General features: G+C 34.1%; 1 protein-coding gene across 1 annotated transcript in view; it reads left to right on the plus strand.

The window, feature by feature from the left end:
- The window catches only part of LOC145287900 (apicoplast pyruvate carrier 1-like), a 467,232-nt gene that overhangs the window by 372,090 nt on the left and 81,573 nt on the right, over positions 1-13,569 (plus strand). The window lies entirely within an intron of this gene.

Consider the following 13,569-nt stretch of genomic DNA (forward strand, 5'->3'; position numbering starts at 1 on the left):
TTAATAAAAGTGAATAAAAAATATTTCCAAAGAAATATATATCATTCAAACACTACCGTGTTTGAATATATGGTCAAGTGGCATTTAGAACTGCTTTAAAGCTTCACTGCTCCCTTATTTTGTGACCAAATTTCAAACAATTATTACAGTTGATCACCTTCTCAGCTATATTATTATAGTATATCACTTTCTCAGCTATATTGGGAAAAAATTTCAATTTCCGTTCAGTAAAACTAAAGTTATGATGAATTTTCTGTAGATTAAAATCGTAAAAATATGTAAGGAGGCGAGCGACGTTTTTATGACTGGTTTCCACAGCAAGCATGTCGCTTCAGTGAGTAGTGTTGCTACTAATTCACTGCTGTCGCGAAAAGAGAAGTAACAAGTGAAACAGACAGAATAAAAGCATGGAAGTGAGATAATTGGGTAATTTCATTAAAGCAGATGAGTGTCGTATATTGTTATCCATGTGTTTTGGGGGGGCAAAATATAAGACTGAAATTAAACAAAGAACAATTGAATTTATTGGAAGCCTGGAAAAATCATGGATTACAATAGAAAAATGCAAGCATGAAACGTAATATACTTAAGCTTAAACATTGAAAAGTAAAGGACTAGTTGTTAAATCTGGACAAAATATGGATGAGATATTCTAGTAAAAAATATAATAAATTTATAACTTAAAATAGTGCAACATTAAGATTATTTTTTAAATTCCATTTATAGCATTATATAATCAATTCTTAATGCTGCAATATTTTAAGTTATAAATTTATTATATTTTTGACTAGAATATCTTGTCCTTTTCTTTTCCAGATTTAACAGCTAGTCCCTTACTTTTCCATGTTTAAGCTTAACCATATTACTTTTCATGCTCGCATTTGTCTATTGCAATATATATATATATATATATATATATATATATATATATATATATATATATACATATATATATATATATATATATATATATATATAAAATTTTTATTTATATAGACAGATATTACATAGTCGCTACACTGAACATGCTAATGTTTCGGACAATTGGTTGGCAAGAACCAAAAATCCTCGTGAGGCGATATACTAGAGCTAATGCGCCAATGAAGGCATCTGGTTCTCAAATGGAAGAAATGAAATATATATATATTTATTTATAAAAATAAGATGTTAGAATGCTAAATTGAAACGGAAGGGGTGGTAGGTTAAGTGACATGTAAGAATCAATAGACAGAAAGCGATGGGGGAAAGAGAACATCAACACTTACCAGGATAAAGAGAAGGAATAAAAAGGAAAAAGAAAAGGAAAACAGAAAAGAAAAAGAAAAAAGAAAGAACATAAAAACGGAAGAAGGAAAGGCTGGGATATATATATATATATATATATATATATATATATATATATATGTATATATATATGTGTGTATATATATATATATATATATATATATATATATATATATATATATATATATATATATATATACGAGAGATAGAGATATTGTTACATTCTGATCGATAAATCTGTACAAACATATTGAAATAGAAGGGAACAGAATTAGATCTATGGACAGTTAAGGCAATAAATAGGCAAATAAATGAATGAATTGATGTCTGAATGCGTAAAGTTAAACTATGATTAGAATCCAGTTTGTCTTTCCACAAAAGAGAAACGTCAGCTGACCCAGTCAGGAAGTATAAACAGAGGAATAACATTGGCAATGTCCCAGAGAAAGTTGGGCTTCGTGTTCTGAGATAAATGTACATTCTTCATTCTTCACATTGTGTGGTAGGACGAGAGTGGTGAAGTTAGCGTCCATGCCTGTTCTACTGAGACTCTTAGGCGACACAGTCTCTATCTCACTCGGTGAAATAAAGTGCAATAAAAGTGCTGGTGTATTTCTGATTATTCGATATGTCAGTAGAATTAGAGTGACAAGATGGATCATCGGGTTCAAGCGATTTCTATTTTGAAAGTGTGAGAAAAATATTCGGAGATGTCAGGATAATCACATGATCGGATTTTTTTTGGTTGGTTTGACGCTAGCTTGGCAAGAAAGTAATGTCGGTTTTTTGAACCGTAATTTCGAATGTATATAGATCAGCTGGAACGAAACTTTACTGATCGAAATAAACACCATCAGAATAAGTGTGGTTTTACCATAAATAAACACATATGTGTATTCCAGTTGTATAAAACTGGAAAATCCACTTTTTTTTTTTTTTTTTGAAGATTCTTTCCCGTTGAGAGGCGTGAAAAAGTTGTAGTCAATGAATGAAAAGTGGATGGTAAAGAATAAAATTATATATATATATATATATATATATATATATATATATATATATTAATAAAGGAAATCCAAAACTATATTAGCAATGTATAAAATGTATTTATAATTACATATAATAAATTTATTAAAAAAAAAATGTATATATGTAAAAATAAGAAATAAGAATGTAAATATACTAAATACTAATCATAGTGGGGGTGATAAGTAGTTAAATAGATTCATCCTAATCTTATAAATACAAGACTGATAAATTAAAAATTTAAAAATGTATCCATTTTAAATGTAGAAATTGATGAATCGCACAGGTAAGAAATTCATTTTTATAGTATGAAAAGGTTAGTAATTGCAATTAAGAATAGAAAACTTTCAGCTGTATCAGATAGGGTTCGAGTATATGGGTTTGTCCAATAAATATCACGGTTTAGGCAATATTCTATCTGGATTTGAACAAAAATAAAGATAAATACCATTTTGAACTATATAATTTATTTATATATTTTTTTAAACTGAAACACCTAGCTGATGACGTTGGTCTGCTTTACTGTTAATGATATTTACTATTGAAGTGATGAAAGTTTGTCAGAGTCAATACTATAAAAAAAAAAATCGATATCTGCCACACGATACAACGCTTTACAGCATGCATCAGGGAAAACGAATGTACACAAATCTAAGACAATGGAAGAAGCTTTAGAAATTGACCTCCATACTGTAGTGGAAAGTGGCCGTAAATGAATGGTAACATTTAATGCTAGTAAGACATAGCTGCTCTCCTTTAACAATTACAAGAAGTCTATCCAACCACGATATCCATGATAAATAACACCCTACCTGAAAATTCTTCCTTCAAACTCCTTGGCTTAACTTTCACAGGCAATATGAACTGAAACAAATACGTTGAGAACATTGCAAAGGCTGCTGCAAAGAAGATGGATTCCCTCAATCGTGCTAGAAGACTACTCACACCTGAGAGTATCCTGTACCTCTACAAAGCCATCATTCACCCATGCATGGAGTATTGTTGTCACATCTGGGCTAGTGCATCTACTGATCGTCTCTTTCTTTTGGATAAGGTCAAAGAAGCGTTTCCAATCTAATAGGTCCTGCACTGCCAAGCTCCAACCCCTGTCACATCGCCGCAATCTTGTATACTTGTGCCTATTTTATAAGTATTTTAATGGAATGTGCTCTGATGAACATTGTTTCACCTGTGCCCCCCCTCAATGTACATATCCCTGACAAACCTGTTTAGCAACAAAATCATACTCCTTCACTGTTGATGTCGCTAAATGCCAGAATGCTTTCTTCTCTAACAGTTTCTTCCTTTGAACTGCTAGACTTTGGAATTTCCGTCCTGCTGCCTGTTTCCCTTACTGTACTGGTTGGTTGGTTGTTTTTGTTTTACGGCATATCAACCTTTTTCAGGTTATTTAATGCCGAATCTAGTCATTTTGAGGAACGATTTTTAATGGAGTTTATTTTTTTTAAATCAGATTCTATTTAACCCATAGTTGGGACCCTAACAGGTACTACCACTCCAGGTGAGAGTGGACCTGGGAGCAATGACAATTAAAGGGTGGCTCCACATTCCACAAGGCCCGCAAGGTGGGGCTTCACCATCGGATATAGTTTTAGGTCATATCCAGGACCCTTACTGTACTGATATGCAGAAGTTTAAATGTAACATGAACCAACATCTTGTTAATATTCCCTACGCATGGTCCCAAATAGTAGCCCCTTATGTTCGAGTGGCAATATACCTTGTTTGGGTGAACGTGAGTAAAAAAATAAATTAATTAAAAAAAAAAAACTACTCTATCAAGTTTTGGTCTACAGACTTGAAACTTCATATATGAGACCTGTAGAATAAATTTGATTTGGTTTTTAGCCAATAAAAAGAGCTTCTAAGAGGTCAAAATTAAAAAATGGAACTTGTTAGGCATAAGTCGACCTAATGTGTATCCTTTACATATGCACACATACATATTTATACGTTTAACTATGTTAATTTGTAAAGTTTTGATATGCCTGAATCCTTAGGTCAGATGATGGTGAATAAGGCTGCAGTGCGAAATTTTTTAATTACGATTCTCGCTTTTTTAACTTTTGACATCACTACTGAAGATTGGGTATAATATGACAATCAATAGAGGATTGGTTCTATAATAATAAATACGAAGTCTGCATTAATTAAAATATCATATTTAAGCGTATTTTATGACTGGACTAAGCTGGGACCTGCTAATGGTCTTTAAATGAACAAAGCTGATATGCGTCTTTTTTCTTAATTCATTTAAAATTGCAGTAATTTAATTATTTTTAAAACAATAAATACTCCTACTTCATGTAACGTAGTTGTTACAAGTAAACACTCGAAACCCACACGTTGTATGCAGACAGTCACAAGGAAACAAACATAAGAAAAGATTCGATTTACTTTTTTTTTCAGTTGAAACAACATGCATTTATTTACAGGCACTTCCAGAATAATGCCTCATCTCGTGTTTAAAAGTCTTCTCATACTCCAATGTGCTTAACAAGAGTCTGCCGTGTCGAACATGTAGTACTCTGTGTTTGTCCAGCCATGTTTAGGACACGTCTTTCCCTTTTAATCGAGGGCCACATTTGTATTTTTTATAAAACTTTTTTCTTTCCTTCTTCTTTGCTGTGACGTCACCTCGTACAAGGCTCGGTCACTTGCATACGTTGGCAAACGTGTAGATGTTGCATTCTTATCATTCAAATAATTGTCAATTAAATATTTGTCAAATAACTTAAAAGAATGACACTTAAAAACAAAAAGTGTATTGTTTTAGTCTATAAGATGACATGATTAGATTTTAGTAATTTTGAAACGGTAAAATTGGAGTATTGTTTCCATATCTGGACTGGTGCATCTATCATTAGGTCCAGAAAAAAAATAAAAGTCTGAAATCCCTTCACTGTTAATCAAGCTCCAACCTCTGTCCCATCACTGCATTGTTGCATCCCTGTGTCTGATTTACAAGTACTTTAATGGAATATGATCTGACGAACCTTTAGGACTGGTGCCCCCCTCAACGTAACTATCCCCCTTACTTAACAAACAAACAGCAAAATCTCACCTTTCACTATAGAGGTCCATAGATGTCGGAAAGTATTCATCATCATCTTTGCAGATCTTATATTTTTTAATGTGTATGAAAGGTAATAATGTACGTACGAACTTGAAATGCTTTGACGTATTGTTATATAGATGAAAAGATAATTCCTAAACTTCATCGCTCCATAATGTACACAGGTTGAGAAATCCTTTTATAATTTGGAACTTTTAAAATGAAGATTGATAATTGATATTATTTCGATTATTCAGTCAACTATTCCTATGTTTGGATGTTTATCTAACAATGCTTTGGTTGATTCGAACGTGTGACACAGCAGATAAAGGTGTATAGTCAGTCCTAAATGATAGTTTTTTGGATGTTAAAGGTTCAATCTAACTACAGACGATACTAACAAAGAATAAAATAAAAATTACTTGCTTAAGACTCGGTTATGGGTGACGAAACGAGGGCAATCTACTTCACCGTAGGTCAGCTGCACATCTGAAAATAAAATAAACAGTTCTGACCCGTTTTTTATTTTTTGCGATCTGCGCTCACTACACACTAGCTGGCGATAGTAGATCGATTTCAGATAGATGTCTGTGAAAGCTATTGGCATTAAAAGTACAATAACTACAGAACTGACAAATATGTATCTTGACCTTGTGCTACAGGTCAAACACAATCTACCATGCAATATTTCTGGCACATTCACAGGGGAATTCTAACTGGTACTTTCCCACATAAGATGAAGACAATAAAAGATCAGACGACTAACAAAAGTAAAATGCTGTCAATTTTGGACCAAGAGTCCAGCGCCGGCCTTAATCCAATTGAATAGATGACACCAAAATTGGACACAACATCTAAATCAGTGCTCTTGGATAATCTACTTTACTGAACACGAATTTACGATCGCCGTTCCCATAAGAATGCTTTGAAAAGTTTCTTCATTTGCAGCCGCCATTGAAGATGGAATTGGTTTAAATTTGTTGAGAAACAAATCAAGAATATATATATATATATATATATATATATATATATATATATATATATATATGATCCGCATTACAAGCGATACTCAGAACCTAATTAAGAATTACTGAAGAATTCTGCCCGATGATGGCTCACAGAAAAAGAACAATCTACTCTCATTAATTAAATAAAGAGCTCTATTCCAAATATTGTACGGATTCCCAAGTTCGACCTACATATGTCCGAGTTCAATAAGACGAAGCTAAAAAAGACTAAAGGCTACATTTAAGAAAACATTGTGAGAATAACCTCCAAGATCAGAATAATAAAATAAATAATTCAAATAATACAAAATATCAGTCAGAATCTTTTTTACATTTTCACCCCAAACAAGACACATTGCCACTTTAGTGTAGGGGCTACTAACAGGGGCAACAGCTACTGGGGTACTATGTAGGGAGTTGGGCAGCAAGATGTCGGATCAGGTTACACTTCAACTTTTGCATGCCAGTACTGTTGGGGAAGCAGGGACCTGGAATGGAATTCCAAAGTCTAGCGGTTCTGGGGAAGAAAATACTGGAGTAGAAAGATCTTTTACATCTAGGGGTCTCTACTGTGTGGGGCTGAGCTCCAATTTATAGTTTTCCCTTGTAAAACGTTTGTAACAAATACTCATCCAGCTACAACCACTGTCAAAAATTTCTCTCAATCTTTATCTGTGCCTAAAACTAAACGAACATTCTATGAGCAGAGTTTCTTTCCTGGAACTGTGGCCTGTAGAACAAGATACCGCTAGGCTGCTTCCCGACTGACTATAACATGTGTCGTTTTCAAGTATAATATGAATAAGTTCTTATTAACCCGTTTTATTAAATAATTAAGCCCTACCCAAGTTCCAAAATAATTGATCATCTTGTAGTTATCTCACCAACTACCTAATAATTATTAACCCTTATCCTAGAGTCGCTTCTGACCTTAATAACTGGTAAGGCTCAATTAAAAAAAAAAGAAGATAATTGAAATCTTTTGCTTGGCAGACAATAGATATTTTATTTACATTTTTAAACAATATGGCGTCAGATTTAATTACAAAGTCTATTATATATATAAAAGTGAACGTGTATGTGTGTGTGTGTGTTTTCCTGCGCAATAACTCTGTCAATTTTTAGTATACAGACTCGAAATTTGATATACATAGTACTGAGATTTGGGAACATCTTTGTAATCCATTTTCGGCCAGAAATTTGGCTGTTAAGGAGTCAAAGTTCAACGATTTGACCTTTGAGAACTCTACCAAACTCCTCCGCCAATTTTATGTCTTATTATTTTCGATTCGACTACCGGCGAATGTCCGCTTTCTTTGAGTTCCCAGTATTTATTCGCTAGTGTTCTTTTTTACCATGTTTTATTAACTACTTGTTCTTATATATATATATATACATATATATATATATATATATATATATATATATATATATATATATATTAACACGCCCGTTGCCCCTTCGTAAAATACGCTTAAATATGATATTTTAACACATGCAGATTTAGTATTTATTAATATAGAGCCGATTCTCTGTTGATTATTATATTGTACCCAACATAAAACAGTGATTTAAAAAGAAATATGACTTGGATGTAATCAACTAGAATCGAAACCGAAACATTTAATTACAGATAAGTACTGTATTTAAACATTTATGTATTAGTTACGACATTGACTACAACGATTCTTTATGGTAAAATCCTGCAAGTGTCTTATCTAGATTTTAATCTCATATATATATATATATATATATATATATATATATATATATATATATATATATATATATATATATATATATATATATATATATAACTACTTAATTTACTCACGTAAAATTAATATACGAAAGTATAGATTTATGTGTGAACTTCAAAAGTATTTACTTCAAAAGTGCTCAATACATAGGTAGAGCTAGTTAGTACCGTATGAAAACAACACTAGCGAATAAATACTGGGAACTCAAGGAAAGAGGACAATCGCCGGTAGTCGAATGGAAAATAATAAGACAAGCTACCACGTGTAGGGACCTAGACGACCCATGTAGATTATGCCTTCATGAAAAATTTGCTATCCTGTACTTTAAAGAACCCCAACATCTATTAAACTGTAGAAGAGAAATAGCAAACAACTGTGTACACAAGATAAAATTTACTCTAGGATAGCGATACAAAATAGTTTTAAAACTAACAAAAACAATAGAAAATAAACAAATAAATTAAATAAACATGAATATACATAAACGATCACACATATATGTATGTATATATATATGTGTATATATATATGTGCATATATGTATGCACACATATGTATATTTATATATAAACTAACATTAAAAAAACAAAAATAAAAAACACTAACCTAGATTTAAAACAGATCAAGAAACTACATATCCAGGCTTAATAGAGCACACACAAAGGAACAGGTCAACCAGAGGTCAAATAGGCCTTTGTCTGATTACATACTCATTGGCTGATAGGAAGGGCACGGTGGATACTAGAAAGCTGATTGGCTGACTACAATCTCAATAGAAGATGCTCATATAAAAACGACAAACAACCACAGAATTCGCACATAAGCCAGAAGAGTCCTAGAGTGGAGATGAAACGGGGAATATTCAGTGTAGCTTAATCGCCATATACATTTTATAACTTACTATATATATATATATATATATATATATATATATATATATATATATATATATTGGATGGAATGATAAAATTGTCGCTCTAGAAAAGACGACCTGATTCCATTTCCCTTTGATGAAAAACGTTTGTTTTTTTTTGTTGCAAACCATCTACTAGTTGGCTAGTTCTGGACAAATCCCAGGAGCGATAGAAGCCTTCTAGCATGTCTAAAAGTGACACAATGTTCAACGAATGAGATCAGAAATGTGCTGCTGTACAACTCATGCTCTTTACCGATCCAAGTCAAAATGCAAATCTCGATAACAGCGACGTGCCTAGGATGATGAAAACAAAGTTTCTGGGCACGATTATGATCTTTGGTATGGTTTCAGGTGTGGGCCAAATTATGTCACCTCACATAGTGGGGCAGGTTATCTCAATATTCCATAAGAATCTTTCACTTAGTGATACAAGCATCAAGTGAGATTTTTTCAGCAATCTGCCCCACTAACCCCTTTGAAGGCAGTTTGAAAATCAACACCAAAGTGTACCTTCATGTGCTGAAGAGTGTGATGATCCAGGGTGCAATCAGGTACCCATTGGCGGACACTGGGTGGGACAGCAGGACTCAACATCAGCCCAAAAGTCCAAAGAGACTCAGGTTTGGTTTCAGAAGGAGTGCTATGACTTTGTACCCTTCTCTCACTGGCCTCCCTCCTTCCCCAACCTGAACCCGCTGGATTACTTCATTTTGTCATACATTGAGAACATCACCAACATGACTTCTCACAACACCAAATCAAGCCTGATTGCTACCACCTGCCGAGCTGCCGCCAGCGCTTGTGGAAAAGACATGCTCCCAGTTCTGGACATGTATTGAAGCGGTAATTGAGGCTGAAGGCAGCTATATATAATAGATATCAGCTCTGCGACATAATCAAGTTACCTGAACTGATTTTTTTCAATAAAAGTTTTAAAATAAAGTTGTAGTGTTGTATTCTTTAGGGGAACAATATATATATATATATATATATATATATATATATATATATATATATATATATATATGTATGTATACACACAATGTTTAACTCTTTTGAGACATCTGCATGTTACAGCAGTTTAAAATCTTTTATTCTAATCCAACGTAAATAAATGTCTTACTTTTTAATGAGGAAGTTTGAACAGACTGAGCAACAACTGTTCCTCTTCCCAAAAGATGATTAGTCGATTCCATTCTTCTCTGTAATGCTTCTTCGATGAAGCACTTTCTAATTTCTCTTTCCCATTAGAACAACTGTCATTTTTGATTTCCATGCAGATTGCGTCAAGTGGTTTCACGCAGATCCGCGCAACTTTGTGTCCAAATTTTGATGAGAATCTTATTCCATAAAGTGTTCTTAGCTGAAAATGGTGCTGCCATCGATTCTTCTTTGTGTCGTTTCTGATTCTGTCATCAGTCGAATATCACATAGAAAAAAAAAAATGGGGACAAAATTAAAAAAGAAAGATTCACTTGTAAAAGATCCTGAAATCATTAAGAAAATAAAACCGGCAGTTATAGAGAAAAGAAAAAAAAATGATGCATTAAATTGCAGTGCAAACGCAGGATGCATCATCATCATCATCATCATCATCATCATCATCATCATCATCATCATCAACACCACCACCACCACCACTGGTTTAACGTTTGTCCAATATGCTGGCATGTGTTGGACAACTTTTTGTTTAGGTCTGATGGTGATTCGCTCTGTTTCGTGACCATATGGGCTTTTCTAGACACCATGTCTAAGAGAGCCTTTGATGAGGGATGGAGCCATCTCAGAGCAGCCTTTGAAAAGCCAGTACCCTAGAAAAATATAGCTTTCTGACCTGGAAAAATTAATATTTTGTGGAGTCCAATCGACATTTCCAAGTAGGAGCCCCTCAATCGATTAGAAATAAGCTAAGGCTTTACCTTCTCAAAGGGTGATAAGGTAATGCCTGGGTGGGTAGACATCTTTGAAGTACTTAAAAGAATAAAATGTTGAAAATTCATGTAATAGATTTGGATCAGAATTAGAATGAGGATTCTAGAAATGAGGTTTAGTATCATTCTACTTTGACTATAATTTTCATAAAAGGTCATAAAAGTTGTGCGAAACTGTTCAAGAAATAAATTTTACCTGTCTCAGGACGAGCATTCGTCTAGTATTGCATGTCTGTTTTAAGCATTTAATGGAGTCTGGTTTTTAATTAATTTTCATCCAATAAATAATGGTTTAGTGCTGATTCTTTGTCATGCGGCAATAGCAGACATTTATAGATTTTCTCCACTAATGCTGATAAAGTCTGTTATTGTCAGAGAGTTTGGGATTGGAACCAACAAAGAGAATTCTATTCAGACTAAGCAATTTGATGGAGAGAAATAAAGAGCTAGAAAAGATAGAAAAGAGACTGAGTTTTTATTGAATAATTTATATTATTTCGATTATTTGTGCTACTGTTCTTATCTTGGATGTTATTCTTAAACATTTTAGCCGATGTAACATCAATTTCCGATCTTTGCATCATCAATGCTCTGACCACATCTGACATCAATTGAAATAGAGGGCTCTCGTCTTATAGAGGCTTCATGTTTTGACAAGCGTCTGGGCTTGACATTTACTCCTGATCTGAAATGGAAAACATGCATCAAATCTGTTGCCAAGGTCGCTGGAAGAATGGTGGGATCTTTCTACCACTCCAGTATATAGCTCACTGCTGATGAAATTCTCTATCTATATAAAAGCAAAGTACATTCAAGAATGGAGTATTGTTGCCACCTCTGGGCAGAAACTGCTAGAAGCAGCTTATCCTGCCTTGACAGTGTACAAAATAGACTTTGTAACTTAGTGGGGGACGCCCTTTTCTCTTTCCTTCAAGCTCTTTCCCAAAGAAGGGATGTTGCGAGCCTGTCTTTGATTTATCATTATTGCCACGGCAAGTGCTAGTCTGAGCTCCGATCTCTGGTCCCCCCTCGCCAATCTTTCTTGAAAAACACCTGCCTAGCTGAAACTACTGTCAATAACTTTCCCTACTCTTTAACTGTGCCTAAATCAAAACGTAGATTCCATGAACAATGCTTCTTTCTTAGAACTTCACGCATGTGAAACTCTCTTTCGTTTACCTGTTTCCCAGCTGACTACAACCTGGTTGTCTTCAAGTCCAACATAAACAAATTCTTGATGAACCGCCTCCTTACGTAATCCAATCTACCAAATTTTCATTAATAACGACTACTACGATATTATCCCATTGATTACTGTACACTCAATAACCCTTATTCTCGAGTGACCTCAGGGTCTTGATAAGTCGTGACTCCTATTTAAAAAAAACAAATTCAGGAGCATCTTATCAAATTTGGGATTCTTTATATAGGAGAGTAGGAAGTGGACCTCGGGTTTACTTTCAGCAGCCGCGTAAATCTGGATTCCCTTTGTTTGTCCTTTTGTCCTCACATTTCATGGGCAATGTTTCTGACACAGCAGGAAGAAACTGGGGCAAAATCTATCCACCTAGCACTTACCATTGGCTAGTTTTTGACCTTGAAGTAGTATTTAAAAAATTGTTTTAGTTCCTTTTACATCCTTATGTGACTTTATGCCTTGACATAAATGCAGATGATACTAGCATCCATGGCCACACTTCAAAGGCCAGCAATGATCAGGATCTTTTTGGTACTCTTTCCGCTGATCTGGAGCATGTTGTCCAATGGGGTAAAAAATCGCTAGTTACATTTTATGCATCCAAGCCCAAAAGTTTATCTTTTTATCACGAATGCTCAAATATCCAATTGAAGTGAACGGTTCAAGCGATTTCCATAAAAAAAAACAAAAAAACTCAGGAATGTATATTGAATTTCTAACTGAACCCTTGAAAATTCATGTTAAACAACTCAGTTAATTATTTTGTTTCCATCAGATCACCAAAGTTAAGCAATGTTGATCCTGGTGAGTACTACATAGTATTGATAGTGTTGTATGTAGGACAATATGGATACCTTCCTGCAAGAGCTGCAAAAACCTAATGTTGTCATTTATCCTGATGGGCATATACATGCGATTGGGGACAGCCTGTGAATTTTATACTCCCATGAAACTTTCTCCTGAAGAGGCAGCCTGTCCAACCCACCTAGGGTGAGTGCCACTTTGGCCAGTCGGGGTTGGATTGGTTAGAAATCCTAAGTAATTTTTATTAATTAAAAACATCCAATAGTAATCTTTACAAAAAGGGGACGCTATAAATTCTGACAGATTCCAGTCTAGGTTGTGTGTTGGATGAGACCAGTCTTAGCACACTTGCTTCCTGGTGCAGTCTAGCTAACTGGTTTGAAAGCTAGAAAATGCCAGACTGTGTAAATATTGCAAGTAGTCTAACAAATTTCTGCATTGAGATATATGATTGGTCAATGGATCAATTACTTAGTGATTAAACCTGCTTTTTTACATCAAGAGAAATCAGTGCACCAAAACATGTGATTGCTAAACAAGAGTTACAAGTAGCTAACGTTCTGGATAAAT

The sequence above is a fragment of the Euprymna scolopes genome, chromosome 11, assembly GCF_053919585.1.
Source record: "Euprymna scolopes isolate OS-2025 chromosome 11, ASM5391958v1, whole genome shotgun sequence".
In the NCBI taxonomy this organism is placed as follows: domain Eukaryota; kingdom Metazoa; phylum Mollusca; class Cephalopoda; order Sepiida; family Sepiolidae; genus Euprymna; species Euprymna scolopes.